The sequence below is a fragment of the Macaca nemestrina genome, chromosome 12, assembly GCF_043159975.1.
Source record: "Macaca nemestrina isolate mMacNem1 chromosome 12, mMacNem.hap1, whole genome shotgun sequence".
Lineage (NCBI taxonomy): Eukaryota > Metazoa > Chordata > Mammalia > Primates > Cercopithecidae > Macaca > Macaca nemestrina.
In genome coordinates, this window is record NC_092136.1 from 37,002,894 (window position 1) to 37,030,090 (window position 27,197).

Sequence of the window (27,197 nt, forward strand, 5' to 3'; positions counted from 1 at the left end):
AGTAGACAGAAGAGAAGGAAATAGAAAGAGTGAGTGTGACTAGATCTTCCAAGAAGCTTGTATGTGATTAGAAGGAAGATTAAGGTGCATCTCTTTTTTGTTAGGAAATGAAATTAAATCCAAGACATTGTTCCTGCCTAACTTCAAATCCAGCAGGAAATACAGCACTTATCTTTTTCTATAAGGCAAAGAGACATCTAAGCCAGAGAGACTGGAGTTTGGAGGAAATAGTTCTCATTGGTGATCAGAGTCTTTAGGGGAAGATTAAAAGAGGTAGTAGAACTTAACCTGGTCCCCAAAGAAGGAGCAGAACTTAGAAGCATGGAATGCAGATAAAAGCACAGACATACAACAGCATTTGAGGAACAGAAAATAGCCTATTTTGGCTGGAGCAGAAAGATTGATTTAGGAAGGATTCGCATATCATCTGTTTCATAGTTTTCAAAATGTTCTCTGGGGAGCCCTAGGGTTTCTACAGAGATGACCACAAGTGAATTTTGTAGATTAGAGATGGTAAACTATGACCCTTGGGTCAAATTCAGCCTGCCATACATTTTTCTAAATCACGTTTTACTGGAACACAACCACACTCGTTTATTTACATACTCTCTGTGACTGCTTTCCACACTGCCCTAGGCAAGTTGAGTAGTTGAAACAGAGACTGTATGGCCCACAAAGCCAAAAATATTTACTATTTGACCCTTTTCAGAAAAAGTTTGCCAGCCCCTGTACTAGGTAATGGAAGCCTTCCCATTCATATGATATATTTTTTTAGTTATTTTCACCATTATTGGTATAAACTTTTGTAGAATGCATTAAAAGGCTTTATATAAACACATGATGATACTGTTACATGAACTAAGGCTTTCTGCATCTTACCACAAACAAGTGAAATAAACACTTTATATTCTTTCCTTTCTTCTAAGGTAAAATGTAATCAAACACGATTCAGCTTTGCTGAGATGACGCCAGCACTGTTGTAAAGTTAAATCATCACCCTAGGTCATAGCGCAAGACTGACTGCAGGAAAGCTCCCTATGCCCACTCATCTCTAGCTTTACTTTGTTTCTGACAGGAGAAAGGATTACATTTGCCTTCACTCTGACTGGGTTGTGTTTAGTTCTACCCAGTGGTGGAAGTACACGTTACTTTTCCCCTGCCATGACATTCAGTGATAAAAATGTTGAGAATCAGGTGTCACATATGCAGTAGTATAAATTAATGAGCTTCTGTGTGGAGGTTAGTAACCCACAGAAGCCACTGACACCAGAAGTAGTCTTTGCATAAGAAATCATCTTTTGTGGTACTAAGTCCCTGGAATTTTGGTATTATTTCTTAATATAGTATAACCTATCCTATCCTGATAAATACAGTGGCCTCTTGGAATCGTTATCTGCATAAGAATGCTTTCCTCATGCTATACAGTTTCAGAATCATATGCCTTAGAGCCCTTCAGTATTCAAAACTTTGTATTTTCTCTTTCTTTAATATAAGGTTATCATTTTAAACAGTTATCAGCCTGTCCCACATTCACATTCATTTATAATTTGCTGCTCCTAATCTTCTATAAGCTAAGTAGTTACTTATAATTATTATAATCATGCTAAAGTAAAATTAGTTGTCTCTGAGAGATCTTGAGGGGATTTCTTGTGACTAAAATGTTTTCATAGCATAAGTTCTATGATACCCATTTTGATATGCAGAGGTCCTTTTGACTTCATTTCTTGTTTTGGGTGGTATTCTAAATAAGAGAGGCTCTTGACCAGTACTTTTTGGATAAGACATGTATGGATTACCACATGTTTAATAAAACTGCATGGAATTGTTCTGGAAATTTTCAGACTTATTTGTAGGTAGATGTGATATATATGTGTTTTAAAACTATGTTTACATATCTGTGATACATCTTCACCCTAAATATATGTTTAGCTTTTCATAATAGACTTGTCACTCTCCTCTAACACCTATCTCAGTTACAGGTTTCATTATCCACGTATTCATCGGAGGCAAAATTCCGTCATTTTCTTGGACTCCTCCCTTGTCATTCCCCTAACAAACAATGGACCATGAAGTCTTGTTGATTCTGCCTCTACAATATGTTTCAAAAGTCTCAGCTTACATACAGAACCCTTCATAAATTGGCACTATCTTACTTGTAATGGACATTTGATATTTTCCTTACCAATAACTGTTCCTTACTATTTGGGTAACAGCAACCAAGTTTGATTTGGGAACTCTAACTTTCTCCCATTGTTAGAGCTTGATAGGACTCTCTATCAAGGAATTTTTGTTCTCTCTAAGCCAAGAGGTGTCCAAATTGTACCATTCAGATGCTGTCCCACTGGTCTTCAGTGTCTAAATGAACTCACTGAACATAATTCATCCCATGAGGCTGCCTGAAGAGACCACCATCAGTTTCTCAGGGCCCACTTCCTGTCTTTTTTGTATCCTGGCTCTTCAGTATTTCCTATAATTCTGAGTAGTGCTAAGTTCTTACAATAAATTGTGTGTATGTGTAAGTGTGTGTGCTTGCAGATGTGTGTGTATGTGTGTGTGGTTGGCCTATTTCATCAGTTTCTGTTGCTTGTAACCAGAGAATTCTAACTGATAAGCTACCTTCCAGTCTCCTCCCAGTTCTCTTTTTCTCACACCTCCTAGATTCCAGGACCGTAAGAAGCTGAACAGTTTCCATAGCATGCCCTACACTTCCATTCTTCTTGCATTAGCCCATACTCTTCCTTATTCCCATAACAGCCCTTCTTCATTTATGGAAAATTCCAATTCATTATTAAAGTATTAGGTCAGATATGGAAGTATTTCTATGTCAAACCCTTCTCTGGCCCTAACAGGTAAAATTAAGCATCCTTGTCTTTATGTACTCATAGCATTGTATATATCTTTCTGACTTAAAACATGGTATCATGGATAGTGAGTCATGTGTTCAGTACTTCAAGGAAATGCTGAAATCCTTAAGGGCACCCAGGCAAAGTTCAACAAATATTTGTTGAATTGAATGAACTGAATCACATCTACAGAGAATACAGATTTTTTTTTTCTCAAAAGATGGAACTCATTTTATTTATGTTTATGTGTTTTAAAATTTCCAATCCCATATGTCTTTTAAAAATTGTTTCCATTTTACTTGAAAAAATGTATTGTCCTTGAGTGATGGACACCCTGAGTACCCTGACTTGATCATTACACAACATAAACATGTAACAAATCTCTTGTACTCCATAAACTTATACAAAAAAAGGAAAATTGCACTATTAATGCTTTATAAAGCTTAGAATTAATAACTGATGAGAAGTAGAAAGCAAAAATAGTTGCCCCACATCTCTTTTTTTCTGTAATTCTCTGCCTCTCCCTTTTCCACTGACACATCATATTTCAATACCATGTTTTGTTTCCTTCCAAACTCCCTTGGCCTCTATCTTTTCAGAAATATGCATTGACCCATTATGCAATGAGCTACATTGCATAAGAGACAGGATTTCCCTCCTGTCTTGAGACCCTGTGGAAGAAGAAAAAAACATGAAATCCTTAATAAAGTTGCTAATGTGAATAAAGGACAAGGATGCAATTTCTTAGGAAATTCTGGAGATGGATACAGTTTGGTTCCTCATGATAAATCACTAGTGGGCTATTCAATAAAAACAAAATATAGAGAAGAAAATGCCAGACGTCCTATCTACTTCCCTAAGAAGACTGATACAAAGCCCCACTTGTCAATTGTTAAAATGAATTAACTTTAATCAGGGAAGAAAAATGCTAATCAAAACGAGGGAGAAATAAACGGAATTGGATGTATCTTTGTCTTATCTAATGATGCCAACCCTATCTCACCTGCTGCCCTTCCTAATTGATCAGAGGGTTAATAAATATTTCTATGGTATTATCTGTCCCCATTCTTGGGGAAAAAAGGGAAATAATCTTCCTCACTTGACTTGAATCTCTGCATCTTAACCCCTCTGCCTATGAAATGAATTCTAAATTCCTGACCTTGGTGCACAAAGCATATAATAATTCTATCTACTCCCAACCTACCTCCTCTTTCTCTCTCATTGTACTCCAAAAGACTGTGAACTTTTCCAGGTTATCCATATACTTTTTGTTCCTCCTATTTTAGAGGATCCTCCTACTTTAGAGGAGCCTGCTGTACCTCTTAACTAGGAAACCTAATCCTCTTTGTCTACCAGGAAAATCTTCTCCACCCTTGCTTACTCTCTTTTCAAATATTTAGCCCCTCACTCTTCTGAGCCCCCACAGTGTTGTAAACACATCTCCACATCATGTGTAATTTATCTTTGATCTACTTCTCCCTATTCTGAGCTGCTTGAGAGCAGGGAGCATATACCAGTCACAGTTTCCAACATATAGTAGATATTCCAATATTTATTAGATGAGTTGATGATTACTCACTTCCAGAATAAAGCCACAGAGGGTTGTTGCTGAGGGAAAGGTAAATGTCTGGTTAATTATAACATATATATTTTTCCTTTCTTTTCATAATGTTAAAGGAAGCCAAAAGTTAAGTCTTGTAATACAAATTATCCAGTTCTGTGCTAGGCCCAGTTTGGACACCTCCTAGCTTTGGGAGAACACAGTCCCATGAGAGAGTCCTATCAAGCTGTAACAATGGACGAAAGTTAGATTTTTCAGATCATATTTGTTTCCTATTACTGAAATAAGTAGAAACAGATATTGGTAAGAAAAATGACAAATGTCCATTATAAGTAAGAAGGTGCCAATTTATAAAGGATTGTGGATATAGAGATACAGTCTCACATTTGAAAACTCACAGTCTAGTGAGGCAGAAGTCTCCAATTGGTAAATGTTATAAAATAATAATAAAATATTATTTTAATGATAAATAATTTATCCTATTTAAATAAAATGAAATGATAATAAAAATGTGTTTATTTAAACCTTTCTTATTATGGGAAAATAAATTTTCTATCTCCAAAGTTCACTAAAAACACTTCAAAGACACATAAATAAATGGGCCTCACAGTACTAGAGAGAATTTCATTCATCTTCACCATGCCAGTAAGCAATCATGGTATCTAGAAATTAACACCAACAGAAGCCACAAGAAATTTCTCTACATACACATAAGGGCATAAAAACAGCTGATCCATAAAACCGTTGTGGACACCAACAATAAATGACAAGGGACAAACATATACTTATCTCCAACTGGTTCTGTTTAAGGGAAAAAGAAGAAAAACGAGGTCAATGATTTCACTCAAAAAGCTATTCTAGGTTAAGCCTTTCTAACATGAGCATAGATAGAAATTGGTTTTTTCAGCCCAGATTCCAACAGCTTTAAAGAGCTTTTCTCTTTAGGGTAACATTCATTTAAGGGATCTTTCAACCTATACCATTTCCCAACTCCTAAAATTGATCATAGGAGTAACTTGATTCCAAAAGAAGATAGCATTTCAGCAATGATGGTGGGATAATAAATAAGGAATTGCTACACATTATTTTACTGGCCCTGAAATTAAAAGGTAAGATGGCACTATGAAAAAGGCATAGGCTTTAGAAAGACACAGTTTCTTCTCCTGATACTGTTTCTTCCTGGCTGTCATATTTTTGCCTGTGGGACTTTGTATAATATTTATTTATTTATTTATTTATTTTTATTTTTATTTTTTTTTGAGACGGAGTCTTGCTCTGTGGCCCGGGCTGGAGTGCAGTGGCCGGATCTCAGCTCACTGCAAGCTCCGCCTCCCGGGTTTAGGCCATTCTCCTGCCTCAGCCTCCGGAGTAGCTGGCCGGGCGCGGTGGCTCAAGCCTGTAATCCCAGCACTTTGGGAGGCCGAGACGGGCGGATCACGAGGTCAGGAGATCGAGACCATCCTGGCTAACACCGTGAAACCCCGTCTCTACTAAAAATACAAAAAACTAGCCGGGCGAGGTGGCGGGCGCCTGTAGGACTTTGTATAATATTTAAATCCATTGGGCATCAGTTTATCTTCATCTATAGAATTTAAATGGAAATATCCCACTCCATAGAGGCTTATGAAGATTGAAAATGATATTGTAAGAGATTTAGCCCAATACACAACATGTAGTTACATATCAGCTAATATATATGAATTTTATAAAAGTATACTAATTACTCAACTGCAATTAATTTGCTTGCTGAATTACCATTTTGGGTAGAAAATACCAAAAGATATGGAAGACAGTTCCATTGCTCTTGATATTAGGATATAAGGACACAGTAGAAGAAAAAGCTAGAGATAAAGAGCCAAGGTAGAGACCAAGACCGAAAACGACAGACTGAGAATGAAGATAGGAGAATTTCAATAATGCTGGATCATTGGGAGGAGGTATATAAACATGTCAGGTCAATTAAGAAGATCACAGTCTTAGGGAGAACAAAAAGTGAATACATAAAAGAATAAATTTCTGAACATTCTAGTTGAACTTTCATTCTACCAATGGACAGTCTTCCTTTCTTCAACAATAATCCTCCAAATGTCCTGCAACTACACTGGCATAAGAAAAAGACAGATAGATTTATCTAGCCATGGATGGCTACACAAATGGATGGGAATACCCTCTGGATAGATGTGGGCTATGTGCTGTTCAGAATAGCATCAGATATAAGTAGTACAGGCAATCACCTTGTGGACCCAAGTGGAAGAGTAGTCCAGCATTTCCACATGGTGACACATGTTTCTGCAGTAAGGCCTTGGGCAGATGAGAAACAGCAGTTTCATGAAGATAGCACATTGTGCCATGAACTCTCCTATAATTTTGACTTGAAAGAGATGCATTATTATCTCTCAGAGCAGCAGTGTTAAGATCTCCAGGCTTTGGAGGAAGAGAAGACTAGGTTCAAATCTTTCCTAAGCTACTTGGGAGCTATAAAATATTGGGCAAGTTTTATGGATATTTAAGTCCCAGTTAAATGAGTAGAATAATTACCTCACAGAGTTATGATAGAGGTTAATAACATAATTATATAAATTATATATCACAACCACCTAGTAGTTAGAAAATAACAAATGGTAGCTGTGATTTTATGTGGAAGAAAAAAGAATAGATAAACACGGTCATTTGTCCATTTCTGCATTCTGTACTAAATCCTACAGAATACTACAGAAAACTGAAGATGAGGCTCCATAAAAATGTACTAGTTACAGTTTATACCAACAAAGCCAAAAGATGTATTTTCTGCAAAGGCTACCAGAGAATATTAGACTGGAGAGGTTTTACTGGGCACATCCTCGAAAGTCACCCCATCCCCTCATGAAAGATAAGATATATTCAGGGGTGGTGATGTCCTTCTGCCTCTACAGGGTGAGGTCTTGCCAGCTGTGGGATGCCCTGAGGGGGAGCTTTGCAACATTCCTATATTCCCAACTACAACACTCTAGAACTCTAGCATAATTGACATACATAGTCACAAAAACTGTCAGCTAAAAATGACATTAGGTCTAAGTACAAATCCTTATCCTGCCACCAGCTCACCTCACTTCATTGTCATCAGATTATGTTGTGATGATTCAGCACAACTCTTGCCTATCTCTTGGCAATTATGCAACAACGTCCAGCCTGTGGGCGTGTACAATAAGTGATCTCCTCCTTACAGCACCTAAGAAAGGCAGAGTACCCTGATGACGGCCCAATGACCTCAGCTCTGCAGGTGGCTGTGGCAGTTGATTCCTACAGGACATCCAGAAGATAAGAATGCTAGACGTGGTGGTATCAGAGCCCTTATTTGCCGTGTGAGTTTTGGATGAAGTCATGTAGCAACTAAAAGCTTCAGTGTCCTCACTTAAAATGGGGTAGAAAGTTTTGCCCTATCAACCTTTCAGACTGCTTGAGTGGATCAAAATATAAATAGCTAAAATTTGTGCTAGTTCTGTATAAATTATAGAGTGCTTAAGGATTATGATAATATAAACAGTATTGTCATGATCTTCTCATAGGTGCTTAAAGATGTCTTAGAGGATTTTTTTTTAAACAACAACAACAACAACATATAATGCTGCATTCAAGTAGGAGGATTAGACAAATGTAAGGATGAAATCTATTTATTTAAGTCTTTTCTAAACACTCTATCAAACCCATTTGCATGTTGGGCTTACACTGCACATATGTGCAATACCCTTTCAATGAATTCCTTCTATGCTTAAAACATCCAGAGCCAGTCATTTTTTTCTTACAACTTAGAACCCAAGAACTTTGATACAAAAAATTAGTACCAAGAATAGTTGCAGTAACATTATCTAGTGTTCCAGGTATTTATTGCTGTGTAATAAATCAGCCCAAATTCAGTGGCATAAAACAACCATGATTTCCTTATGCTCACAGATTCTGTGGGCCAAGAATTCAGACAGAGTACAGCAAGGATGGTTTGTCTCTGCTCTAGAGTGTCTGTGGCTTCATCTGGGAAGAATCACATGGCTTAGACTTAATCAGGTCTTGAAGGTTAGAATCATCTGGAGGTTTCTTCACCCACATATCTGGTGCTTAGATTGGGATAACTTAAAGGCTGGGATTAGTTGGGACTGCCTACCAGATTACACACATGTGGTCTTTGTATGTGGCTTGAGCTTCTTAAAACATGGGGGCTATGGCTAGGTGCAGTGGCTCACGCCTGTAATCCCAGCACTTTGAGAGGCCAAGGCAGGTGGATCATGAGGTCAGGAGTTCGAGACCAGCTTGGCCAGTATGATGAAGCCCCGTCTCTATTAAAAAATACAAAAATTAGCAAGGCATGGTGGCATGCACCTGTAGTCCCAGCTACTCAGGGACTAAGGCAGGAAAATTGCTGGAACCCAGGAGAAAGAGGTTGCAGAGAGCGGAGATCGTGCCACTGCACTCCAGCCTAGGCGATAGAGTGAGACTCTGTCTTCAAACAAAACAAAATAAAACAAACAAACAAACAAAAAACAACCCTGGGGGCTGTGACATAACAAGTAGCATCCTGAGCAAAACATCGGTCAAGAGACCAAAAGAGAAGCTCAAGTGCTGCTTCTGACCAAGCAGTAGAAACCGTGCAGTAGCAGTGGGACACGACAGTCCATGCCTGTAATCTCAGGCCTTAGGGAGTCAGAGACAGAAGGATCACTTGAAACCAGGAGCTTGAGACTAGCCTGAGTAATATAGTGAGACTCCATCTCTACAATTTTTTTTTTTTTAATTAGCCAGGCAGGGTGGCATGCACCTGTAGTCCCAGCTCCTCAGGAGGCTGAGGTTGGAGGAACACTTGAGCCCAGAAGTTTGAGGCTATAGTGAACTATGATCATGCCATTGCACTCCAGCCTGCATGATAGAGTGAGACCTTGTCTTTGAAAAAATAAATAAATAGGCCAGGTGCAGTGGCTCATTCCTGTAATCTCAGCACTTTGGGAAGCCGAGGTGGGCAGATCACGAGGTCAGGAGATCGAGACCATCCTGGCTAAGACGGTGAAACGTTGTCTCTACTAAAAATACAAAAAATTAGCTGGGCGTGGTGGCGGGCACCTGTAGTCCCAGCTACTCGGGAGGCTGAGGCAGGAGAACGGCAAGAACCCGGGAGGTGGAGCTTGCAGTGAGCTGAGATAGCACCAATGCACTCTAGGCTGGGTGACAGAGCGAGACTCTGTCTCATAAAAATAAAAAAAAATAAAAAATAAAAATAAATAAATAAGAAACCATGCTCTATCACCATGGCTAGTCCAGTTTCACAGGGAGAGGGGCAGACTATAACAGCAGGTCACATTGCGGGATGTGTTAGAATATTAGATATATTTTACAACCATCTCTGGAAAATACAATGTGCCATGCTGGAAGTGGGTAAAATCAAGGATTGGTTCTCTGGCCTGAACAGGGCTGAATGACATTTTAAAAAATCAGCTAAAATTATAGGACAGGTTTTTACAGACACAATACACAGGGACAAAATGGCCTTAATGCATTGTCTATGGTAATGTGGAATAAATTTTCCATTGAAAGGAAGATTTTGGGGAACCAATTGCTATATCATGGAACAACATGAAGGGCATAAAACATTTAATACTGTTGGGATGAAGTGGATACTTCCCAAAGACTGATAAATTGATACCATTGGCTAAAATAATCTCTGTCTTGCTGCTTCACTGAAGAAAGAAAGAAAGAAAAAAAGCTGAACTCATTTGTTATTGAGTTATATATAGTCAGTTGAGTCCATTACCTTGCTAGTACTCTTGTATGAATTAGAACACTCACCAGGAAGTGATGCATGATGAAATTCCAAATGGATACATATGGGATGATTCAGGGGACTCGAGTACCTTGGAACTCCAATTCCCACTGGACCACTATTTCCTGAACAAATACCACCTCTTCTGTCTCTTAAACCAGTCTCTGCCTCATTTTAAGGCATTCTAATGACACCACCCGAGAGAGTTACCTTGCAAGGGATAGGCAGTCTTCCTCATGCTCCACTCCAACTCCCTCTCCATCCCTTGTGCTTTCCAAATCTTTAGAGTCATATTCCAATGTGCTCCAGTGAAGGAAATTACAAAATCAAACTCCAGAGAAGAAAGCTTATACAACAAGATGATTTCCATATATGGCTAGTTTATGTTGGTGAAAATATGAGATACATGTAAGAAGAAGGAAAGAAGATAGTTGTTGTTCAGTCTGAATATGTTGATATAAGCATATTTACCAAAGACTATAGGTTAAGTATGTTAACTCCAAGAACCAAGAGAGGTTCTAAGTATTGGTTTGGTGAGTAGACCGAAACCTGGACTCTCATTAGTGGCCCATGCTAAATGACTTAGGATGGCTTCAATTTCTGGTATAATGTAGAGAAAGTAACCCGAAGACATGGGACCTGAAACATTGAAATGGGTATTTTCTATGTGACTTATACACGAAACCCTAAATATGTCTCCCAAAAGGCCTCAGAAGGACTTCTATTAACAAGACTAGTAAGAAATACACTGATTAGAAGCACATCAGTACAGCTGAAAATTACTTTTGCAGCTGTTTTCTATAAGCCAGAGATGTTGTTGGGAGATACTTCAGTGGACTCCTTAATTCCAAGATTCTGAAGGTGGCAGATGTCAAGTGGCCATTAAAAGTTAGAGTCAGTTTTTATGTGGTCACCATAATACCGTTAAAGCTGGAGGATTAATTGGAATGACTTACACTTACGGAAATCTTTGGTATTGGCTAATTGATCAGGGGTTCCTGGCTCTGAAATAGAACTAAACAAATTCTACTTCAGTGATATAATGAAACAATTCCAAGTCCATCAATCAGAGGATTTACTTGGGGCATCACAATAGAGTGACATCCCCTCTTTATTGGATTTTGTCTCTTTATTGGAATTTGAAACTGAGAACTTCAAATTCTCAGTTTACTCCTCCAGAACCACTGAATGAAGAAAAGTCCAGATATTCTCAATAAAGGACCCCACAGTATGATTAAAATTATGTACTGAAGTGTGACTCTTCTTCCTATACCTTCCCATGGGATCTGTGCCAATTAAAGTTGCAATGGGGAAATGAAAACAAACAAACAAACAACAAATAGATTTTTCAGGAGTGGTCTAACACTGGATCTGTGCTAACACTAATCCTTGAATCCCAGAGTCAGCAGTAGTATTTGCACATAGTGAAAGCTAATGACGGTGAGGATATTAATGGAATTTCGATCAAAAACCATTCCCATGAATAAGCATAGAGAGAGATCCAAAAGCCATCTTGTGGTTTTTTTTCCTAGTTCTTGATTATGTAGTTAGAAGGGATGTCAACTATCGGAATCCTCACAGAAATGCATGGTAGAAAGGCCCAGTAGAAACACATGCTCTACTGAAAATAAGTAAATCTAAAGTAATACCATATCCCTGGAGGAAAGTTACAGATTAGTGCTATCATCAAATATGCAGGAATAAAGATTTTTTTTAACACATTATCATTTAACTCAAGTGTCTGGCAGAACAGAAGAGAAGTAATACTTAAAGACTGATAGGAGGTTAAGAAAAATGTATCAGCTATTGTTTCCATTTGCTGTTGCTCTCCGAAGTGTGGTCTCTTTATTGGAGCAAATGTATTTGGCTCTTGGAATCTGGTAACTACAATCCAGCTGGATTTCTTTTATGGAAGGTGGCAGGCAGAGCCGGAGGATGCTATTCTCTATGATGAGTTTACTGACTGAGTAGGAAAAAACTTAGGCGTGGTTTACATAAGTTGCTACATACACAATATTCTGGCAGCAATCATAAGTGCTTTGCTATGGTGCTGTAAAGGAGTAGAGTAGGGAAATTTTGGCATTAAAAAGAAAAAACATCTCATTGTTTACTCTGAGGAGGTCTGGCATGATGTAGGGATCCATACTGTATCATGGGAAGGGGTCAGTAGGCTGGTCAGGTGAAAAATGGCTTCTAAGGAGCAAGATTAAAGAATCTATGACAATGTGATTTAGTAAAGAGGTTAATGAATGGATTTTTCAGAATGGGCCATAAGTATAATATTTGTGTTTCACATCAACATTCACCAAAAAGCTCCACTACAGAATCAACTCTTGATAAACAAACGGATAAGACAAACAGCTTTGTGGATGTCAATTGTTCTGCTTTCCCAAACACTCCAGTGGCTACTCAAAGTGCTCAACAATAAAGCACTCAATGGGGGCAGTGATGGAGGCTATGCATGAGCTCAACGATATGGACTTTCCCTCGCTGTCTGGCCTGAATCCTGTAGCCGGGACAAAATTGAATCTCTGTCATGGCATCATAACGCTAGATCCCAGTGAGTGCCTGGGTTACATAAAGATGATGTGATTTTTTTTTTTCTTTCTAAAGTAGACATGTCTTCTAGATTTGCTTTTCCTATCTACCTTATGTCTGCAAACATCACCACGATGTGATCTTACTTAATGTTTTATATCCTGTTATGTATCACATACAGCATTGTTTCTCACCAAGTAAACCACTTTATATATATAAATTAAGATACAGTTGCCCTGGAATTGTATTGCTCTCATTAAATATCACCCAAAAGCAATTGATCTTACAGAATCAAGGAATGGAAAACTGAAGACCATTTATAACACCAGCTGGAAGAAAAACACATTGTGAGGCTGGGGTGCTATCCCGAAGAACGTAGTAAATGATATTGGACAAGCAGTCAGAATATAATGTCTCTTTCAGGCTGAAGACAGGTGCTGAAACCAAGGTGTGAAAGTAGAGAAGCACCTCTTCCTATTATTCCAAATGGCTCTCTCACAAAATGTTTGCTTTCTCTCCCCTTGACTTTGGACACTACTTGCTTAAAGTTTTCTGTATTCAAAGGTGGAATATGTCTACCAGGGTCCCCCAAAACACTTCCACTCAACCATAAGCTAAGACAGCTAAGTGTTCATTCCAGGCTCTTCATTATACCAACTAACCACTAACAGGCTCATAGGCTTACAGGGCTGGTTGAAGCCACTGATCTGACTATTCAGTCTACATTATGGGGGCAGATGGGAGTTTGGAAGAACAAACAAACCAAAACCAATAACTCTCCTGGGCTATCTTCTGTCATCGTAATGTAAGTCAAAAACTTTTGCTTGAAGGCTGTCATAACCCATAACCATCAGGAGGTTCAGTCTCTCCAGAATGAAGGGATCTTGGCTAACCTCACCAGCAGAAGCTGCATAATAGAATGAGCAGTGAAGGGGAGCCATCAGAAACACCAACTAAGGTACATGGGCTAAAGCAGAAATAAGAACTATAAGCTAGCTGTATTTCCTTATTTACCACGCCAAATCCATTCACTATTATACACACTGTATTTTCTTTTTCTTTTTCGTTTTTGAGATGGAGTCTAGCTCTGTCACCCAGGCTGGAGTGCAGTGGAGTGATCTCGGCTCACTGCAAGCTCTGCCTTCTAGGTTCATGCCATTCTCCCACCTCAGTCTCCCAAGTAGCTGGGACTACAGGCGCCCACTACCACACCCGGCTAATTTTTTGTATTTTTAGTGGAGATGGGGTTTCATCATCTTAGCCAGGATGGTCTCGATCTCCTGACCTCGTGATCCGCCTGCCTTGGTCTCCCAAAGTGCTAGGATTACAGGCGTGAGCTACCGCGCCTGGCCTGTATTTTCTTTTTCAAATTAATTTTCCTTTCCTTTTCTCTCCTGTTAATCTCCAATTGATGTTGGCAGTGTAAGCTAAAGTAGCCATTCCTCAGACACTGTGGTAGTCTGGGACATGATTTTGGTTCTCCACTCTTCCCATAAGCTTTTTGAGCTGTGGTATCATCCCAGTGCAATTTCCTTTTTGATTAAACGAGCATAATTGAGTATTGTAGCTTTCAACTAAGAATCCTGACTGATACATATGGTGCAGTAGAAAGACCTTTGGAGCTGAACATAGCTGACCTGGAATCCCAAGCCCATCAATTACTAAACTTGGATAAGTCGCTTAACCTGTTTGAGCTTTGGTTTTTAATCTGTACAATGGTGATGAGAGTCCTCGCCTCACAAGGATTGTATAGATTAAATTAGTATAATGAAAATACTGAATAGGTAGTTGGCTCCTAGAACATGTTTAATACATTACAGTTGCCTTTATTCTATAGAGTAATGGTTCTTTACCTTTCAGGATTACTATCGCCTTTGAAACTCTAATGAAAACATTAAGTTTCTAATAAAAAATACATTGTGCATATACATATCCACACAACTTCTGGCTTATCATTTCAAAAGTTTACTGGATCCACTAAAGTCCAATGAGGAGCCCAAAACCAAAACCAGATTAACAACTCTTGCTATAGGTAGTTACTTATGACTTACACATACTGTATTTTCACTTTGAGTGTTAAATACCTGCTTTAACTTAGCTCTTCTGCTACCGCTACTACCATCAACACTCAATAAGCTTTCACCTTTATAAAGGATACATACAAAAGGCTTTTACATTCATTATATCATTTAGTCATCACAAAAGTCCTGTGAGATCAGTATTATCATATTTTATAGATTAGAAGAAGAGAATTTACTTTGCATTTCCCCATTGTAAATAAGCCTCATGAGGACATTGTTTTAGTCACCACTGTTTCTTCAACACTTTATACATTGCCTGGAACATGGTAGGTCCTCGATGTGTTTGAAATAAATGGAAACAAAAATGTTAAAAGGGAGTCTCATTTCTTGAATAAGACTCCATAATTTGATGCTAAATCAGGGTAAAGCTAAGAACTTCTCTGTCGGCTTAGCCCAGTGTCACTGCAAATACAATGAACTCTTGGTAAGTTGTTTGGTGGATGAGTAGGTTGATAGATCAATCAATAAATAAAACCTTATTTCTAAAATGTTGAACCTTGAATTCAAACAAAAATTTCCATTTCTTTTATTGATTACTGCCCAAAATGTAGCAACTTAAAACAACCATTTTATTTTGCTCTCAATTTTATGGGTCAAGAATTTGGGAAAGTCTCAACTGGGTGGTTTATCACTAGACCATGTGACATCAGCTGGGGTAAATGGGACTGGAAGATCATTTTCAAACTGACTTTTTCATTCACTTCCCTGTGCCTTGCCAGGAACAACTGGAAAGCTGGTCTTGGCTGGGCTCCTCTCCCTTTTCATCCTGTGTCGGTGTCTTTCCACATTGCCCCTCTAGAAAGGTAGTCAGACTTCTTACACAGCAGTTCATGGCCCCAAGATGAAGAAACAAAACCTTCAGGTCACTTAAGAGCTATGTCTAGAACTGAAGCATCACTTCCACTGTATTCTATAGGTCAAAGTAGTCACAGGCTAGCCTGTGACTTGAGAGTGGAGAAATAGATCCCATTTCTGTATGAGATGACTATCAAAGAATATGCAGCCATCGTTAATCTGCTATGGTTTCCTTAACCAAGGCAGAAGATTCATGAACAGTAAACTATGGAGTTGCTCTTGTTGCCACCCTCAATCAGACTTTCCTCATGGAATAACTTGCATTTCCCAAATATCAGTAAATAATTCTATGAACCCTTACATTAAAATTAAATGAAGCCTGAATGCATATCTGAATTAATTTCCACGCTTCAGTGAGCAAGTCTCAGGGGTAACATAGGAGTGTCTGTGTTCTAGTTATTTAAGGTAATTCAAACTTCTCCAAATCTGGTGGGATCAAACAGCCCAAAATATCATTACAGCTAAAAATTTACTCTACAGTAAAGTGTCATTACAAATCAACCCTGCACTATCCACCTCCTGGGCATGCAAAACTTTAGCACTGCCACTTTCAGGATATTTTAGCATCTCAACAGGGAGTATGGCTAAGTAAGAGCTAAAATAGCACAATGATCCCAGAAACCACATAGAAGAAAGAAAATACAAATAGCACAAACAAGCACAGGGCATCTTAGACAACCTCAAAGAGAACTGAAGTTTATTCTCAACACTAGTTTCTGGAGATTCCATATTTTAAGGCATTAAGAAGGTTTTGGCCACTCCAACCCTCCCAAATGCAAATTATTTCCACAGGCACAAAAATTATTTTCTACTGTGTTATGATCTTAACCTCTACCTGTAACAAGCATAATAAATATTATACATTTATTTTCAATGACCTGGAGCTTTTGCCATCTATTAACTGATCCAAAAAACAGTGGTGGGGGGTGGGAACTGGCTGGTTCTGTCAAATGCAAATATGCACTTGGATCATTTTGGCCCACAGGAACTTTCAGAAGAAGGGATGCACATACTGAGGAAGAAAATATTCTATAAATGCAAGGTCTGCCATAACTTAGGTAGATTTAGAGACAAAGCATGTGAGAAAATGTAGAATACAAAAGCAGAGAAAAATAAAAGCAAGATGAGATTGGTGGAAACTACCAATGTTAACCCCAGAGCAAGCAGCTGGGAAAACTGCTTGGTGTCTGATGGGGCATGATGGTCCCAGCCCAAACATAGCAATCTCTCATTCCTGAAGCATCCACTAGAATGCAAGACCCATGAGAAGCAAGATTTTGGTCCTTTTGTTCACTCGCATATCCTAGAAACCTAGAATAACACCTGGCACATAATGAGCACTCAATAAATATTTGTTGGCTGAAAAGAATTCAGGAAGCTAACTAAAGGTAGGTGTAGTCACCAGAGATCTATTCATGCAGCAGGAACCTGCCCAAGGCATAAGAGAACAGAACAAAGATACCAAAAAATACTGGGAAAATCTCGGGGTCTATGCCCAACAGGTACAGTATAAGAGGGGCTCTACCATATTAAATGGAGTGACCAGCCAGAGATGAGAAGAGAGGACCCATGCAGAAACCCTTTTTCTGTGATGAAAGTGAGAAGGATGAGCAAAGAGAGTAGTTATGAGGCTGCTGCAAACTTGTTATCATTTGGGCACTCAGATCCCAAGCCTGATGAGCAGAAAGGGGCATGGGGACAGAGTGGAGGGGGGAAAATGATCCAAGGTGTGATTTGTGACACAAATTCCAAGATTCACTATACTTAAAGGATATGAGTTGTGTGGAGAACGTTACTATTTGCTCTCTTTTTCTCTGGATTGTCTCAGAATACTGGGCACTGTGCCTCAGTCCACATGAAGGGGTGGGCAAGCATAGAGAAACTGATATGGCCATCCTAACCACTAAAGCAAGGCATTCACAGTCTCCCTCTCCCTGAGATATTCTGAATCTGAACAATTTTTCAGCAAGACAGTACATAACAGCCATTCCGTAAAGTTTTGAATGCATCAAGAAGAAATGATTTGAAAAATTATTCATGGAAAGTTTTGCATCCGAAGACTCACAATGTAAAACAAGAGAAGAAATAAAGTCTCAAAATCAAGGTAGACCACAAAATAATGAGATTCAGCCATTGGTTTCTGTGGCACAAAAAAAGAAAAACCCACTAAACTGTGGAATAAAAAAGGAGGTCAAGGTTCATGTTTTTGTTATTCAATACCTTATTACCAGGACTCCCCACAGTGATGACTTAGTAACAAATGAGGAATCTGGCCTTAGACATAGAAGACATTGTCTTAATGCTATCAGAAGACCTGTTCATTGAGTGGTTTATAGGTAATAGATGCTGTGTTCCCTTTTAGGACATCTGTTGCTTCCTGGAAATGCTTCTGCATGCCTGGTCTCTTGACTCTGCCAGTCTGTTGTTTCTCTACTGCCTTTCATAACCTAATCTCATCAGAGAATTTCATTCAGTTGGGTCCCAAACTAAGAAGAAAAACATTAAACAGCCTAAGACGCTCAAAGTTAATCCAGGAAGAGAATAACATTAAAGAAACTAAGTGGTAATACACATGTATTAAAAAGAAGTCTAAGAAAATACCCAAACACTAAAGAGGTGAGTGGTGGAATTATGGGTGTTTTTTAAATAATCTCTTTTGTGCTCTTTTTACATTTTCCACAGAGCACGTATATTATTTTTAAACTCAGAAAACATCATCAAATTTAAATACATATATATGATCCCATTTTAATTTTTATAGTGTGTGTGTTTCTGTGTGTGTATATATATGTGTGTATGTATTCTTGTATTTCTATAGAAAAATATCTGGAATTGCAGACATAAAAACTATAAATAGTGGTTCAGTTTGGGGAAAGTGATTAGGAGTATGGAAGAAGAAAGGAGAAGGAATTTTCTTCTTTTCTTTAACTCATCTATAATGTTTGAATTTGTACTTTATAATAAACATTCATTATTTTATAATAAAAAAGAAAAAAGATGACTAGAAAAATGTTATAACATATCCCCTTGGTAGTCAGGTCTATGGAAAACAAATCCAATGCTAAAATGAAATGAGTTACTTATGATGATGTGTAATTACTGATATGACAATATATTGTTGTTAGTACACAGGTAACAATACTTTACCCTGTATGTGTAAGGTTTTTTTTCTTTAGCCTAACCTAAAGAAACCTGAGGGCGAGTGATAAAATACAATTCTTTATACAGAACGAAGGGCTCATGCCTCACAGACAGCCCTTCCAGAAAACAGGATGAGAAAAATGTGTAAGATCTGCTCCTTGAGGAAGTTAGTGATCAACAGAGAAAACTTCACACAGCAAAGGCGAGAGCACCAGTGTGGAAGCTACACACAGAATTACTTTCCCTGGAGGGCTTTAAAAATAGACTGGCACATCTAGAAGAGTAGAAATGTTCATTTCTGCTGAAGTCCAAGCAGATAACCTTGGTGACCTCTCAAAGATCCTGCCAGTCCACTGACGGGAGCTTACACCCCAGCTCAGGCACAAGGGTCTCCACCCCACCCTACGGCCTTCACCCCTTGCATTCACTAGCTGCTTTATGTCCAGTGGTTACAGATGCTCCACACATCCTGCTATATCAAGAATTCTTGAGCCCAGCTCAATCTGGACAGAGAGTCTAATTGCAATCTCTTGCAAGAGACATGTTATTCAAAAGCAGATTTAAAACACGAGCTTTGCAAAATCCAAATTCAGGGACATAATATAAAATAACAGGCCAGGCCAGGCATGGTGGCTAAAGCCTATAGTCCCAGCACTTTGGGAGCCCAGGCAGGAAGATTGTTTGAGCCCAGGAGTTTGAGACCAGCCTGGGCAACATGGCAAAATCTCATCTCCACAAAAAATACAAAAAATTAGCCAGGCATGGTGGCACATGCCGGTAGTTCCAGCTACTTGAGAGGCTTAAGTGGGAGAACTGCTTGAGCCCAGGAGGTTGAGGCTGCAATGAGTCGCGATCATGCCACTGCACTCCAGCCTGAGTGACAGAGCAAGACCCTGTCTCAAAAAAAAAAAAAAAAAAGAAATATAATAACTGGTTTATAATCTTCAAAAATGTCAATATCAAGTAAAACCAAGTAAGGACAAGACATATTCCTGTTTAAAGGAGACTAAAGGGACATGAACACTAAATACCCTGCACAATCCAAGACTGGATTACAAAATGTTATAGAAGGCATTATTGAAACAATTAATAAAATTAGAATGTGGACTATAGATTAAAGTGTTGTATTAATGTCCATTTTCCTGAATTTGATAACTACACTGTGTTTATATAGGAGAAAATCTTTCTTCTTCAAAAAGACACTAAGACACTAAGTAGTAAACACACACACACATATACAGAGATGAGACAAATATGACAAAATGTTTAAAACTGGTTAATCTAAAAAGGGTCAATGGAAGTTCTTTGCACTATTCTTACAAGTTTTCTACACATTGGAAATGATTTCAAAATAAAGAGTTTTTAAAAGTGGACGTTGTTTTTTAATGATTGCCATTCTAACTGGTGTGAGATGGTATCTCATTGTGGTTTTGATTTGCATTTCTCTGATGGCTAGTGATGATGAACATTTTTTTCATGTGTCTGTTGGCTGCATAAATGTCTTCTGGATGTGGAGAAATAGGAACACTTTTACACTGTTGGTGGGACTGTAAACTAGTTCAACCATTGTGGAAAACAGTGTGGCAATTCCTCAAGGATCTAGAACTAGAAATACCATTTGACCCAGCCATCCCATTACTGGGGATATACCCAAAGGATTATAAATCATGCTGCTATAAAGACACATGCACACGTATGTTTACTGCGGCACTATTCACAATAGCAAAGACTTGGAATCAACCCAAATGTCCATCAGTGACAGATTGGATTAAGAAAATGTGGCACATATACACCATGGAATACTATGCAGCCATCAAAAAGGATGAGTTTGTGTCCTTTGTAGGGACATGGATGCAGCTGGAAACCATCATTCTTAGCAAACTATCACAAGAACAGAAAACCAAACACCGCATGTTCTCGCTCATAGGTGGTAACTGAACAATGAGATCACCTGGACACAGGAAGGGGAACATCACACACTGGGGCCTGTTGTGGGGTGAGGGGAGGAGGGAGAGATAGCATTAGGAGATATACCTAATATAAGTGACGAGTTAATAGGTGCAGCACACAACCATGGCACATGTATACATATGTAACAAACCTGCACGTTGTGCACATGTAGCCTAGAACATAAAGTGTAAAACAACAACAACAAAAGCAAAAACAACAGAAAACCATTAGGAGAAATAGCTCAAGACTTTAACCCTGTGCCAAAAGCACAGTAGACCCAGCAGGAATCCCTGGCTCTGTGTTCTCAGGTCAGAATGGAGAGTGGCTGGATGTCTGAACTGTGTAAACAGATGCAAAAACAGTTGAGGAATAAACATCAACTGAAAAAATAAGTGGCGACAGGCTCTGAATCAGAATCAAGATCTCCAATAAAACCAAATTCCCAACCAAGGAAAACATCATCAATATTTCAAGCCAAAGAGCCTTCTACATGGAAGCTGCCTGAGCTAAAGCGAAGGATGGAAGGAGGGTTTGGTCGTTTCACCTCCTACATCATCATTTCCATTCAGTTGCCACCATGTCCTTATAATCCTCCCTGACACTATGATAGACTATCTCCAGGGAGTGATGAGATCCAATGTTTCTGAAAACCACTCCAGCCATGATACGGAGGATGGACTGGAGGACTGCTAAGCTGGAGGAGCTGTAAGGCAGGGTGCTGCAGAAGGTCAAAGTAATTGGGGCCACAAAGAATGGCGATGGGAATGGAAAAACAAAAGGACATCTAGGATGTGGCAGCTGAGGGTTATGTTGAAAACTGCTTGAATATGGGAGGAAGAGAGAGCAGGATAAGGATGAGGCAGTCTCAAGTAATGATAAATGGTGCAGGTTGTAAAAACAGACTACGTGAATCAAAAAAAAAAAAAAAAAAAAAAGTGGACGTTAATGTTGGTATGCTGACTTAGGTGTGTTGCTCCAGGATTCCTGCCTTCTCATCTGTACCTCACCACTAGGAATAGCATTCATCTTAGCCAGCCTCAGACTCCTGCTCCACTTCATCCTCATCTCTGGAGCTGTCACAGTTCTGCCCCTCAGCTTGTCTCTCCTGTTTGCCCCTTCCCCTCTCTAACCCCATCCTCTCGGGGTCAGGACTCCAGCCAGCTCTTCGGTCCCAGTCCTCATACACCAAGCCCCACCTGATGCTGTTCACATCCTGAAATGACACTGTTTATCTTGCACTGAACAAAGCAAAATAAGAAACTCTTACATTCACAGGAGTTCAGAAAGCCAAGGAGAAATGACTTGCTTACAGTTTATTTCCATGTAGGCTAGGGTGAGAATGTAAACCTAGGACCGGAGATGACTTTGGAAGGGAGGATAGAAACTATTATTTATGAGAGCCACCCTCATGTTAAGTGATTTATGAACATTATCTCACTTAATCTTTGCAACATTTCTGCAAAGCAGCTTTTATTATCCCTATTTCATAGGTGAAAACATGGAGGCTCAAAAATGGTAAGTAATTAGATCAAATTCATGGCTACTAGGTGATTAAGCTATTAATCAAACCCAGGTCTTTATGTTTCCAAACCTCAGCAACTTTACTATATGGCATCCCAATTCTGTGGCATACAGTTGAGTAGTACTATTTGCACTAACTTATAATTAATAATAGCAAATGGACTCTAAATTAATATATGTAATATATTTAGTTAAATTCCAATAAATAATAAGCCATGTTGGATTAATCTTTTAGTTATATTTTCTATAAAGGTGTAAATAAAATTCAATCTATTTAGGGAAAAAATATAAATGATTTTGTTGTTAGTACTACTAGTGGGAGTATACACTGATCCATTCCATTTGAAAAGCAACTCAACAGTATGTAGCTACAGCCTCCAAATGTCTATACCCTTTAACCCAGCAATTCCTGGCTATGGATCCCATATTATAGCCATAAGGGTTGAGCAACTTTGTGAACTAAGATATTCTTTACACTATTATTAACAGTAGTTAAAGGAATAGTCAAAATGTCCAATGATAATGAGTTGTATAAACAAATCATGGTGTATCTCCCCATATAATAATTCAGCCATTGAAAATTATGTTTATAGTTTGTAATGACATGAAAAATTGAAATGACATGGAATTGAGTGATAAAAAGCAAAATGTAAAATTAAATATAAAGAATAATTACAACTTTGGAGAACCTTTAATATTTTAAAAGACTGTGTCTACCTGCTGCATGGAAAATAAATTACAGGGTGGCAGGTCAACCACTTATAAAACTACTACATTAGTCGAGAGGAACAATGATGAAGGTGGATTGGATTCAAATGTTAGTGTGGGAATCACTAAGAATCTGTCAGATTCTCTACACACTCTGAAGTGGAGTGGACAGGATTTCCTAATGGGTTTGTCACATGTTATGAAAGAAAGAGTGGAGTCAAGAATACCATCATACTTTTTTTCCAACTGGAAATCTCATTTTCTGAGATGAGGACTTTGAGGAGCAGGTTTGGGGTGTAAACATCAAGGCTTAGATTTGGAGTGTGTTGTCTTAGAGGTCTGGTCGGTTAGACATTCATGTGAGAATATGAGGAAGCTCTTGGATATAGTATTCAAGTTCAAGGGAGATATGAGAGTTATGGGTAGAAACTTGGGAACTGTCTACTTGGAGATAGCACTGAAAGCCGTCTGACTTGATGATATTACTATGAAGAGCGTACAGATAGGAAACAGAAAAGGGCCAAATGCTGACCCTGTTCAATTAGAGGTGAGAAGATAGGGAGAACACAGCAAAGGACCCAGAGAAGTAGCAGCCAGGAGGGTGAGCAGAATAATGAGAGAAGGCTGTGCCTCAGAAGCCAAGCCAAGGTATGGAATTACAAAGGGAATAATCAGTGATGTCAAAAGATGCTGCTAGGTTAACAGTGATTGATTGTCGAGTGGTGGGACTTCAGTACTTTTTAAAATTCTACTTTCCTAATAAAAATAAGAACAGAGGTTGCCTGGAGTGAGAAAGGCAGGATGGAGACAGATAGAAAACTGATGTCAGGGTGATGGCAACGTTCTGCATCTTGACTAGCATATGGGTTACACAGGTGTGAACATTTTTCGAAACTCATCAAACTTTACATTTAAGATCAGTGCATTTCACTGTATGCAAATTATAGTTCAATAAAAATAAAAATAAATTATATTTTTCATATTTCTGCCTTTTCCAATATTACTATAATGAACATTCATTACTTTTATAATAAAAAATAAACATTTAGAAATGGAGGTTGGATTACTGCATATGTCAAACTTCTTTGAATTGTAAAGGTAAGAATTAGCAGGATATTATTTTTTCCCCTCAACCAAAAACCAATGTAAATAATATTTGAATAGTGTACATAATGAAAACTTTGCCATGGATTTCCCAGGGGAAACTCACCTCTGCAAGTGAAAAGCTAATTCTTAAAGATAAACCAGGAAACATCTACTTCACAGGTCAAGACTGGACAGTTCAGGCAAGGAGTGATTTTTGCATTTTGCAATGTAACACAATATATAGAACACTGAAATCAGCATTGGAAGGTAATATCAAAATGTAGCTTTGTGTTATTGAAAAAGTCGGCTAAATTCTGTATATATGTGTTCTCCAAAATGGCAATAATATTGTCCATCATATGTCACTCATGGTCTTGAGATAATTCCATGAGCTAGTGATCAGGGAAAAAAAAAACTATTTAGAAACCATGAAGAGTTTCACAAGTGCAAGGCCTCAGAAATAATTCAATTTGAGGCCATAGGCAGTTCCATTCATCCCCATCACCCTTCAGGAAATATGCCCTTTGAAGGTAGACATCAAAACCTCCTTCCTTCCTGGAAAAATAGCCCAGAGCAAAATCCCAAATAACTCTAAACCTGAAACATCATCTTTCTATAGTCAGTGCATTTTGGAGTGTAATCAGAATCTTGTAACTTGAGGAACTGTCCAATGACTCTCCAGTCTTCTTTTTCTATGCCTCTTCCCCTTTCTCAAACCCATTATAACAATAACCTCTTGTCTTCCTCAGGTAAGTTGGTTGAAAAGAAAATTTTAACTTATCTAAAAGGCATATCAACTTCCATATGTCCACAATTGAAATCTCTTCTTCCTACACTCAACCGGTAAAAATCTATTTCTTTTCCTGTGTAAAAAGCATTTTGGAACATTTCTATCATCTCCATAAGTTATGTTTGAAGGTTAGAGAGTAATTAGTATTTTCTAGAATGAAAACCTAGACTAAGAAATTAGAGAGAAGACCAGAGTGATAATCTGGGTTGATTGGAAGGGCCCCAAGTACCAAGCTAAATGTCATGGGTTTTATCTTATGGAAAAATGACTGCCACTGAAGCTTTTCCACTTTTTTAAAATAAGTGATGTTTTAGCAAGATTAGTTTGGATTTGGTGAGCAAAATGAATACAAATGGAATCAAGTCATAGGAGAGGCCCCAGATGAAAATCTATTGCTGTCATTCAGGAAATTGAAGTGAGGTCATAAGGACAGTGAGAACAGAACTGAAATAGGAAAATCAGAAATAGAATACAGTTGTGAAGAAAATAAAAATACATTTTAGGATATTATCAGTTTAAGGTGACAGTAGAATCCAAACAGAAACATCAGGAAGTTACAACTGAAAATTCAGGAGTAGGAAACAGAAGAGAAGTACTAGAGTGGCTTCAAACATAATTACGTTGGGAAGAATATTCCATTCAATGTTGTCATACAGGGTTTGTGTCTTTGCCTTTCCCCAAAAATTGTGATTAATTTATTGTTTAATAACATATTTAACCTAATCTATCAGAATATCAAGACCAGTCTGGCCAACATGGTGAAACCCCATCTCTACTTAAAAAAATACAAAAATTAGCTACTCAGGAGGCTGAGACAGGAGGATTGCTTCAACCCGGGAGGCAAAGGTTGCAGGAAAAAAAAAAGTAGACATTTTCTACGTTTTTCATACTGTTCGATAAAATTTTTGTTAATGTACCACATTATTATATAAACCCTACAACTACAAAAAAAAAAGTAGTGTCATCAGTAAAAGCCAACCAGAATGCCTCCTGTGCCACCGCCACCCCCTCAAAAAAAATTGTTTCTATAGTTTTCAAAATCCAATGTGAATTTTATACTTAATAGTACATCTCAGTTTGGGCTGGCCATATTTCAAGTGCCCAGTGGCCACCTATGGGTAGTGGCTATGGGACTGGACAGTGCAATTCTTGATGGTAACTTTCCTCCCCTCATTGCTTAGCATTAATGGCAGAGGGCTGGAGGAGAAAGAAAAATTGATTATCAAGACAGAAAATGTTTCAACGAGACATATAAAAGAATGTCTGTGTGTGTATTTATGTGTGTGTTTGCATTTATGTGTGCACGTATAATGACATTTATCAACCTTTTATTGTGTACCAGGCAATGAATTGAGCACTTTAGATAGATAAGCACTTTAAATAGTTGAAATAAGTCTATGGAGTAAGTGCTATGAACATTATTTCCATTTTATAAATTTAAAAATAGTCTTAATAATGTTAATCAGCTTTTTCAAATCATGCAGCGATTAGGTGACTTTGAGAAAGTTACCCAGGCTTTTAAAACAAGGCCCAGTCTGAATCCAGAATCTTTAAACTTAATTTATATAAAGATTTATGAGATTTATTTTACTTTTTTTCCTGACAAAAATGCCACTCAGAATTTTTTTCTTTTGTGGCAAAAAGTTAAATGCCATAGATATTACTACTTAATAATTCATAGTAAGCAATTTTTATATTATTAAATAATATTCAAAGTCATTATTGTAATGATTGTGCACTAGATATCATATAGATGTACAACTACTTAACCATTTCTCCTCTAGGTCTTAGTTCCCTCCATATTTAGTAATACAAACAACTTGTTCACTGGTTTAATTGGGCATGCAAGAAGATACAACAAAATATATGCTGAAAACGACATCGATCAGTTCCCCAGTCATAGCTTTCTATGGGGACCACCAATACAGTCATACTCCCTCCTGCCTCATGCAAATTGCCACAGTCAGGGTCTTAGCCAAGGTAGCTAAGAGACTTGGTAAAAGCCTCCATGTCCACCCAACACAGAAACAGCTGACAAATAAAAAGCCCTAGGAGCAGCCTTGAAGACAGTTAAGCCAACTAAATGCCAAAATTGATGCCAAGTCAGAGCATTCTCTTGTATCTGTCAACTCCACAGGTGAGCAATGAACCTACACACTCTGCTAACATGTGGCAAGTTTCCAGACCCAAGGCATCTTCTCCAATTGAGAACCAATTAGGCTGAAAGTACTTAACAATTAAATCCCTCCCCTTGGTATGTCTACAGTCCTATAAAATTCCAACAGATAATTGCAGTAGGAGTGAAAGAGATCAAACTTAGCAGGGCTTATAAAACACATCT